The 9,379-nt window shown below is 35.6% G+C and overlaps 1 pseudogene; it reads left to right on the plus strand.

Annotated features, from left to right (window-relative positions):
• Positions 1–2,149: 2,149 nt before the first annotated feature.
• Positions 2,150–3,757, plus strand: LOC140861430 (co-chaperone protein p23-2-like; annotated as a pseudogene).
• Positions 3,758–9,379: the final 5,622 nt, after the last annotated feature.

Below are 9,379 nucleotides of genomic sequence, written 5' to 3' on the forward strand. Positions count from 1 at the left end.
CGGAGATTAAGAGGATCATTGAATATGTTTGGAGGGTCAAAGAGAAGGGAAAGACCTCCAACAAAGCGGAACTGGGCTAGAATCGGTGGCAATCGGGCTATGGACTATAAACTAAGCTCTTCTTGGCAGGCAACCCAAGATATTTTTGTTTTTTTTGCTTTATTTTTTTATTTTTTAGTTTTTTCGTTTTTATTATATTTTTTGTGCATGTAGAGACTAGACATCAATAATAATATTGAGTTGTGTAGGTGAAAATTGTGGAGCTGCAAGAGTTTAGGAGCTACCCCTGAAGAAGATCTTTGAGTGATTAAGATGGTGTCGAGTACTGACGCTTGGTACCCAAGGTATGTGTCCTTGGTTTTAATTTACTTTTGTACATTGAGGACAATGCACAATTAAAGTTTTGGGGTGTTTAAAATTTTTGAAAATTTTTGATGAGTTAGTTTCAGTTAAAGGCATGATGTTGTAATTTTGTTGGCCTGTGATGAAGATAAATTTTTTTTGTGCTAAAAAGCTTGTGTTAGCTATATTTAATCTTGACTTCTCACCCATATGCACTATGCCTTGAATGTCTAGACCCTAGTTATTAGAGAAGCTTTGTGATTTTGTGAGTGGATTAGATGATTTGATTCTTAAATTTGGTGATTTATACTTAAAACCGAGATAGAATTCTACAAGCTTAGAAATTATTTAGGAAAATTTATTGAAGGCTAAAAAGTTGCCAAAGAAACGGATATTTTTTTTACAACTCCATCTGGGCGTGGAAAGAGATTGAAATCCTAATCATCGATATATGGCTAAGTTTGCGGATAAAATGGGGTTGATGCTCCATCCAAGATATAGACGAGGGGATTGAAATCCGAATCTTATCTTTAGGTATAGCTAAGTTTGCGGGTAATTTATGGGGCTAAAATAAAACTGGATGAAAAATACAGCGATGTTATGAAAAAGCTTTGATATATCTTGAAAAGTTCTTTTGATCTTAGTGAGTAGAAGTTGAACTTGGTAGAGAGTGTTTTGAAACTAGAGGGCGGAATTGATGATTCTATGAAACAAACTTGTTGCATTAGTGTATCGAAAGCGAGGATGATAGACAAGATTGGCAAATCACACACACACGAGAACCCTTGAGAAAATTAGCCTCCATGTAGATTGAATCTTGAAATATCAAATTTGGAGGCCGATTACATTACTCATTATTGTTTTGCTCGGGACTTGCAAAAGTCTAAGTTTGGGGGGATTTGATAAGTACAATTTATGCACTTAATTTATATATGATTTGACTTGACTTTTGTGATGTATCGAGTGGATTTTATACGTGTTAGTTGTTGTTTTTGTGAGACGCAAGGATTAGCGCAAAAGTAGCAAGAAGAAGCGGAAGGATGAATTATGGAGGAGAAAATTCAGAAAATTACTGGGAATGTTTGAGACAACCAAATCCAATCTTCACCATGCATAATAAATTTTAAGATGTTTTGAAGCTGCTGTCAAAATTTTAGCTCGCTCCGATGGTTAGATTGTGAGATATGATTTTTCGCAAATTGTTGCGCGCTGTAGAATAGCACATGCGAGAGGCATGTGCGCCCACACTGTCTTGGACGTGAAAAGAAGTTCAAATTTGAACTCATGCACGCCCGCGCCCTTCTACTGCGCTCCCGCGCCATCTCAAAAGTCATATTTTTTTATTTTTCGGGAAGGAAACCTTCAAAATTTCGTGGGCTTTTATTTATTGGATTGGAAGCACATATAAACGGGACTTGGATGCACATAATTCACTAGTAGAATTTTGATTTTTTACTTCGTCGTCTATTACTTCGGCAATTATTATTGACGAATTAATATGGAACAATAAACATCGGTAATATCATTGCCGAAGTAAAAACTTATTTTTTACTTCAGAACTTAAAAAACACGGGCTTGGCTTCACTAATAATTTTTTGTAACATTTTACTTCATCAAATTAATTTTGATGAAGTAAAAAGTTAAAAACTAAAATTTATAATTCTAATTGCCGAAGTAAAAAAGAATGCACGGGTACCTTATATTTGTTTTTTCCTTTCACATTTCTTTCTATCATTTATCCATGAAAAGAAAAAAAAATCGATCCCCTTTCTTTTTCAGTTTTCAGCCCTGGCTCTAGGAATAGGAAATGAGGTAGGTATCCCCAATAACTTGAAATTTGTAGTGTTGGTAATTAATGGCGGAAGAATTTTAGTTTGATCTTGCTTGCTTCGTGCTGTGCAGCCGGCAGCCGGAGGTTTTGTGGGCACATCGATCGGACAAAGTATACCTGCCGTGTCACTACCCGACGTTAAGGATGTTTCTGTCAAATGTGAACCTGAAGGCGTCTTTTGTTTCTCTGCGGTTGGCGTCAATGGCGAGCCCTTCCTCGTCACTCTCCGACTTTATTATAATATTAACCCTCAGGTTTCGTTATTTTTTATTTTCTTTTTTCAAGGGAAATATTCTTGGATAATGTGGCTGAATTATATGATGTTAGTTTCTGGCAATTTCTGCATCATTGAGCTATCGTTAAATCAGGACAGTGTCTTCTTTTATCGCTCAGCATATACTCACAATGAAATATGGATTTCTGTTCCTTGTGTGAAGTAGTTGGTGAAATTTGATTCTAGTTTTAGGATTTAAGAATGAGTTAGAAGAGTCTTCTTCTCATTTTCTTTTGTATTTCTTGTATGATTTGTTGTTGGGTTAGGGAACAGGTTTTGAAGCTTGTGCCAGTGAAAAGATTAAGTATAATTACCAAACGTGTTGTATTTCGCTGTTGTTCTCTGTAGCTCTGAGGTGTACAAGGCTTCTGTTACTCGTGCATGATATAACCACAATATTGTGAATTCTGTTGCTTAGATCTATCAATTGTTTACTCCTCAGTTTTGCCACTTCATTTTATTTTCATCCCTGCAAACATTCCATCAACTTTTGTCAAAGACCTTTTTTTGAAAGATAGTGCATATCTTCTAAATTCTAATTTTGGGGAATATAAAGATTGGATTCCAACTTTTTTTCTTCTATGCATTGCTATAATGAAACTTTGCTGCAGGGATGTAAGACAAAAATTGGTTTGAGGAATATTCTATGCTCTGTTCAGAAAGAGCAAAAAGGGTGGTGGAAAATACTGTTAAAATCCGAAGAAAAGCCACCTCCTTACATCAAAGTTGACTGGAATAGATGGTGTGATGAGGATGATGAGGATTCAGAGTGTAAGTTCATGCTACCACTTAGAATTCCTACCCGTATTTACCCATTCTTCATGTTGAAGGAGATTTTACAGTTGGAGAAAGTTGTATTGCCTCTGGTTGTTATATATACTTGTTTTATGGAACAAAATTCATGTAGCATGTTCACAGTTTTTATTATAGTTTCTTTGTTGTGATAGTTCACTCTTGCTCTTTAAGTCATTTAGGTGTTCATAAAAAATGTGGCTAAGCCAGTAGCTACCATTGTCAATTTTCATATGATCAATGAGGCCAGTTGAACTGATTCTTGAATGTTAATTTGACAAGGGCAACTTTGTTCTGTTTGACCATATCTTTTTGCAATTGCAGCAAATCTGGCTTCTGATGAAGACAATGCGGTAACCAAATCCCTTTTTAGAGATCAAAATTTCAAATCTTTTTAGAAGGGATGCCATCTAACTTAAATATTTTTTGTTTTCCAGTATGCCGGTGAAAATGATGAGAGCAGCGATGATGAAGGAATGCTTTGTAAGTCCATAATTTTCTGTGCGCCGCCGATTTGAATCTCAAGCCTTCCTCCTCCACCTCTTTGACGAAATTGTTCAGTTGACTACATGTTTGGTAAGATCTCGTCGCAAGCTTTCTCTCGGTACCCATTCCATAAGGAAATTCACAAATTTTCATTTCGGTTGTCGGAATTAGTTGCGTTTCTGCAGTCGTTTCCCGATCGATTTTGGTGTTTTATTGTTGGAGGTTGCTTGGATTTGAGTTTTAGAGAGATTTATGCCACTTCCTCAGCTTTTCCAACATATTTCAGCCATGGCCGCTGCAAGCTATTTGTTCAATCCACCTTTAATATGACCTTCTTTATTGCTTTTTTTTTAATCCATTCTTTATTGTATTTTAATATGTATTCTTGAGTGAAAACTAATATTCTCTTGCTTATGGTTCTTTTTCATCCGACCAGGATTACATTAAAGAAAGTGACAATTTAATCTCACTGCACGATCAAATTCATGATTGTGACACCATTCTGTCACATATGGAAATCTTACTCAGTGGATTCCAGGTATCTGTTACAGACATTGGCTCTGATGCTTCTCATTTTTCCAAGTATGATATAATTGTCGGGAACACTAGATTCCATGAATTGAAGTAGAATAATGCACCCACTTGCAACTATATAATTAACAACATTTGAAACATTTTTGGCAGCTCATTGCAAAATTCCCATTATGAGACTCTCTACTTTAAGTTAGTTGTTCCCAGATTATGCAGGTCAGAACAAATAAATGGTATGCAGGATCTTTAAATTGGACAGTAAAGGTATTTTGTTATAGAATTTCTTTGTTTCCTTCTCTTAACTCTTTTTCCCAATTGTTATAGAACTAATGTTCTTTGGATACATTATTTAATCACGGTCATTAAAAATTCTTTTGGTTTTCCTGACACCAATTTTCATTTTTTGTTTCAACTTGAAGCATTATTAGCTTTTGTATATGGAGTGTGAGATTCCTGCAGAGATAAAATTTACTTGTGGTTAGAAGTAAACATTTTCTTGGTTGTCCAATAAAAGTTTTGTACTTAAATGAACTTTTACAAGATTTTCTTTATGCAGCTTTGCCATGTTTACCAGTTTGAATTTTGTTTCAAGGAAGCAGTGGAATTCATGGAAAACTGCACAAGATCATGAATGTTGTTTCAAGGAAGCAGTGACAATGAAGGGGACTGTCCAAGGCCACTACCTAATATCCAGAGTTGAAGCATGCTACTAATAGTATGATACTACTGAAAGGAAAATGAGTCCTGCATGGGATTATGATGTGAAATATAGGATGACTTCTTTTTAGGATATATTTGCGGATACATTTTTGGTTTTGCGGATACATTTTTGGGTTCTACTTATGGATTTTTGGATATTCGTAGTTTTTGTATGAATGATTTTATGCATCTAATTAATTATTTTTAGTTTTAGACATTGTGTTATTGGTATTGTCTATTACTTGTATACTACTATAGATAAAATGATGAAGTAATATAACAAAAACACTTCGGAAAAAGTACTTTTTGGCGAAGTAGAAGAAAATATTTACATCGCCATATTTCAAAATTAGTGAAGTCATTCGTGGCAATTACTTCAGTAAATTGAAAATTCGCTGCAGTAAAATGACACCTTTTACTTCACCATAATTCAAAAATTGTGTAGTTATATATCAATTTTACTTCGATAATTGTATAATGTGTAAAGTAATAGATGATCAATTACTTCGTTGTTTTTCGAAACTGATGAAGTAATACATGTGTTTTTACTTCGGTAAATATCAACCTATTACTTCGGTTTTAATACGAAGTAAAAAATACCCTTTTACTTCACGTGCATCTACTTCGCTAATTATCTACCTATTACTTCAGATAATAACCGAAGTAAAAAGTCAAAATTCTACTAGTGATTGAGAGAGAAGCCGCCACAATTTACACTACAAATTAAGAGAGTGAAATCGTGATTTTGGAGAGTTGGATCGTGCAATTGAAGTGAAGAACAAAGTGGAGCAAAGACGAAGATCAATCGACCAGACACGGAAGATCGAACGACTTTGTTATTCTTATCTAAAATCTTTTTGATTATTGATTTGATGTCTAGTTTAATGAACATGATTTGGTTTTATTTATATTTGATCATGAACTAAATTTTATTAGTCTAGAGGGATGATGGAACCTGGTGTAGAATATTCTATGAGTTTTTGATTTTATTGGATTGAATTCTCCTAAATTAATTGTTTTTCTAGTTTTGATTGTCTATTCAATAACTTGATCACTAATTGAATTTTTATATTTATTTGAAATCATTGCTTCGGATAGAGGATTTTGAATAGGATCATTAGAAAATACACCTTTAATTGTTTATATAGCTCGTGAGAGTGTATAACATTAATGGAGTTTAGGAATAACATCGTTTTACACATATCACTAAGACTAGATTTTAATAGGGATATTGGAATTGAATCTTAGTTGATACACATTATTTGTTGCTCGGGAGAGGGAAATAATATAATCTAAGTGTTATTGGATATTAATTAAATGGAATTCATGAAAATAAGTTAATTAGGAGTAATTGTTGTCGAAACCAGGTGAAATCAAAACCTTTGGAGCATTATCTCTCGTTGATATTTCCTTGAAATTGTGTGCGTGCTAGCTAAAGTTCATTGCTTATTTAATTTTTCTGCAAATCTCTTAAACTTTGATTTTTAAATAAAATTAGGACTATTTTAATTACAAGTACTAAATAATTTTCAATATTACTCTTCGTGGGATCGACACTCTATTCATCACTTTATTAAAACTTGATACCATGCACTTGCAGACATAAAAATACACAACAATGACATTATGATATTCTCGAATGGTGCAGTGTAAAGTGTCAGGAGACTGAGGAAATTCCTCTATCATTATGAGAAATGTTCTGGGCAGCTCATCAGCAATGCAAAGAGTGTGATCATTGCTCCAAATACCTGCTCGGCGGTGTTGAAAGGTAAATATTACTCGATCATCGGGTTTGGAGAATGGGCATTTCCCATTCGATATTTAGGGGCTCCTTTTTTTTATTGGGACCTCATAAAAGTTCTTATTTCAGCAGCATCATTGCTAATTCCACTAGGAAACTCCAGGGATGGGAGACTGATGTCCTTTCGCATGGTAGCAGGCTTAGTTTGATCAAGAGTGTTTTATGTTCTTTGCCTATTTATTTGTTTCATGTCCTGCAACCACCAGGAACAATTTTGCATAGTTTTGAAATTCTCTGTGCCAGGTTCCTGTGGGGGTCGAAACCTGGTGCTCTCAAAACTCATTTGATTGCTTGGAAAAAAGTGCGTTTGTCGGTGGCAGAAGGGGGACTTTGGATTCTAAGGCTTAAAGATTCTGTGGCAGCGTTTGCTTTCAAGTTATGGTTTCGGTTTCGTGCTGGTGATTCTATCTGGAGTAGATACCTTCACATGAGATATTGTCATACAGAATCTCTTGCGCAGGTTCAATTGAAACATTTGGTTTCTCCAACTTGGAGGATAATGCTTAAAGTTCAAGACAGAGCAGAAAGTTGTATTGGTTGGAACATTGGTAGTGAAAATTTGAGCTTTTGGTTTGATTCTTGGATTCCAGAGGGGCCGCTGGCATCTGTTGTTCCTGTATAGGGACAGCCTATGCGCATAGTAAACTAGTTTATAAGGATGGTAATTGGAACATGGATCGGTTGCTCCTGGTGGTGACGCTTGATATCATAGTTCAGATCTTGCAATTTCCTATTCACCCCATTGCCTTAGATCGGGCTGCTTGGAAACCTTAAAATCATGGGTATTTTTCTACTAAGTCTGCGTGGGAAGAGATGCGCATTAAAGGACCCGTTATTGGATGGTTTGGTGAGTGTTGGTCCTGTAGTAGCCCAGTTTTATTTTACAAGATTAAGGGACTTAAAAGTGATTAAGAAATTGATTAAGTTACTAAATTGCAAAATGAGCTCGGACAGGATCGGACCGTCCGATCCTGTCCGATCTCTCCCTGTGAGTTGGCAATTTGGAGCTGACACGTGGCAGAGATCGGAGCATCCGATCTGGCCGATCGGAGTGTCCGATGTGTTGGCGGGACAGATGTCACGAGATTGTGACACATGAACAGACTTGGAGATTGGAGCGTCTGATATGGCCGATCGGAGCGTCCGATCGTAGCCTATAAATAGGGGTTCCAAATTTCAGAATTTTGCACCAATTTGATAGCTTCTATCTCAACTTATTAGTATATTTTATAGTTTTTCAGCCTTATTTGGCTAGGGGCGGGTCTTGGTGAGGTGTCCAGAAGTCGTAGCAGAATTGCGCCCAAGTTCTGGGGCTAACGACATCAAAGGGCTGACGACGGACGAAGGTATAGCTTTGGCTGCTTATAGAAAATATGAAGTATGTTATAACTTAGTTAAGGCTTTTTAAATAATATTATGATGCATGAGTATTTTACATTGCATTGCGGATTATAGGCTTGGACATAGAGCTGGTTTAGCTTGCCTAAGTATATGAGGTACAGAAGTATTATTCGAGATATCCAGATTTAGTATGGATGTATTATGTGTTTGCATGTATTATGTGATTGCATGATTTATATGACACAAAATGTCATAATTGTATGTTGCATACATGAGCATATTGATCTCATATCCTTGTGATATCCTGTATTAGGGTGTTTACCCTATTCTGTCAGTAGATGGTTGGACACATAGATTCGTGTCAGGTCACCAATATTAGTTGGACACATGAGCTCGTGTCAGGTCACTGATATTTGGTTGGACATGTAGACTTGTGTTAGGTCACCATCGGGGTATGTAGATCACCTCCTGTAGCGACGGCTCAGTGTACTACATACCCAGGGCCCCAGTCTGTTCTTGATCAGATTTTCTTGACCTGAGTGTCTTGGTACCCAGTTCACTTGCATTCATGCACGTATAATACTGTAAGGCCCGGGATTAATTAATATTAATCCGAATTTAATTTGATTTTAATCCGAGTATATTTAATTTGGGAATATTTAGAGTTTTGATTTAAATTCTAATATTCTTAAATTATTTAGGATTGAAATTGAATTAAAATAGGGGTCGAGGACCAAATTGCAATTATTGAAAAGATGAGGGACTAAAGTGCAATTTTGGTTGGAAGTTATCTGATTTTAATTATAATTATTAGCATGATACGTGTATTTTTGGTAGACAATTCAGAAGTTGAAGAACAGAGCAAGCCGAGATCTTTCGTTTCTTTTGATTTTCCGATCTTCAAATCCTAATAACTTTTGCACCGGTTATCCGATTTCGATTCCGTAAATTGTTCTGGAATCCTTACGATGAGGGCTTCAATCTCGTGTAAGTTTTATGTTATGATATTTGGATTTAGAAATCAATAAAGGGCAGATATCAGATGTTTGGTTATTGATTGTGTTCTTACGTTTGTATCGCTTCTATTTTCGAAACCAGATCAAAGTTGGATGATTTAATGGATTGGTTATGACTTCTAGCATGTATATCGATGAGTATAGCTGCTGATATGATGTTATGTGACTGAGTTATATAAGATATATGCTGATATATGAATTTGAGTTACAAGTTTCGAAGTCGGGATTACGTCGGTTACCGATTTTGAATCGCTACGTCGTTTAAT

Source organism: Henckelia pumila, chromosome 4, assembly GCF_033568475.1.
Source record: "Henckelia pumila isolate YLH828 chromosome 4, ASM3356847v2, whole genome shotgun sequence".
In the NCBI taxonomy this organism is placed as follows: Eukaryota; Viridiplantae; Streptophyta; class Magnoliopsida; order Lamiales; family Gesneriaceae; genus Henckelia; species Henckelia pumila.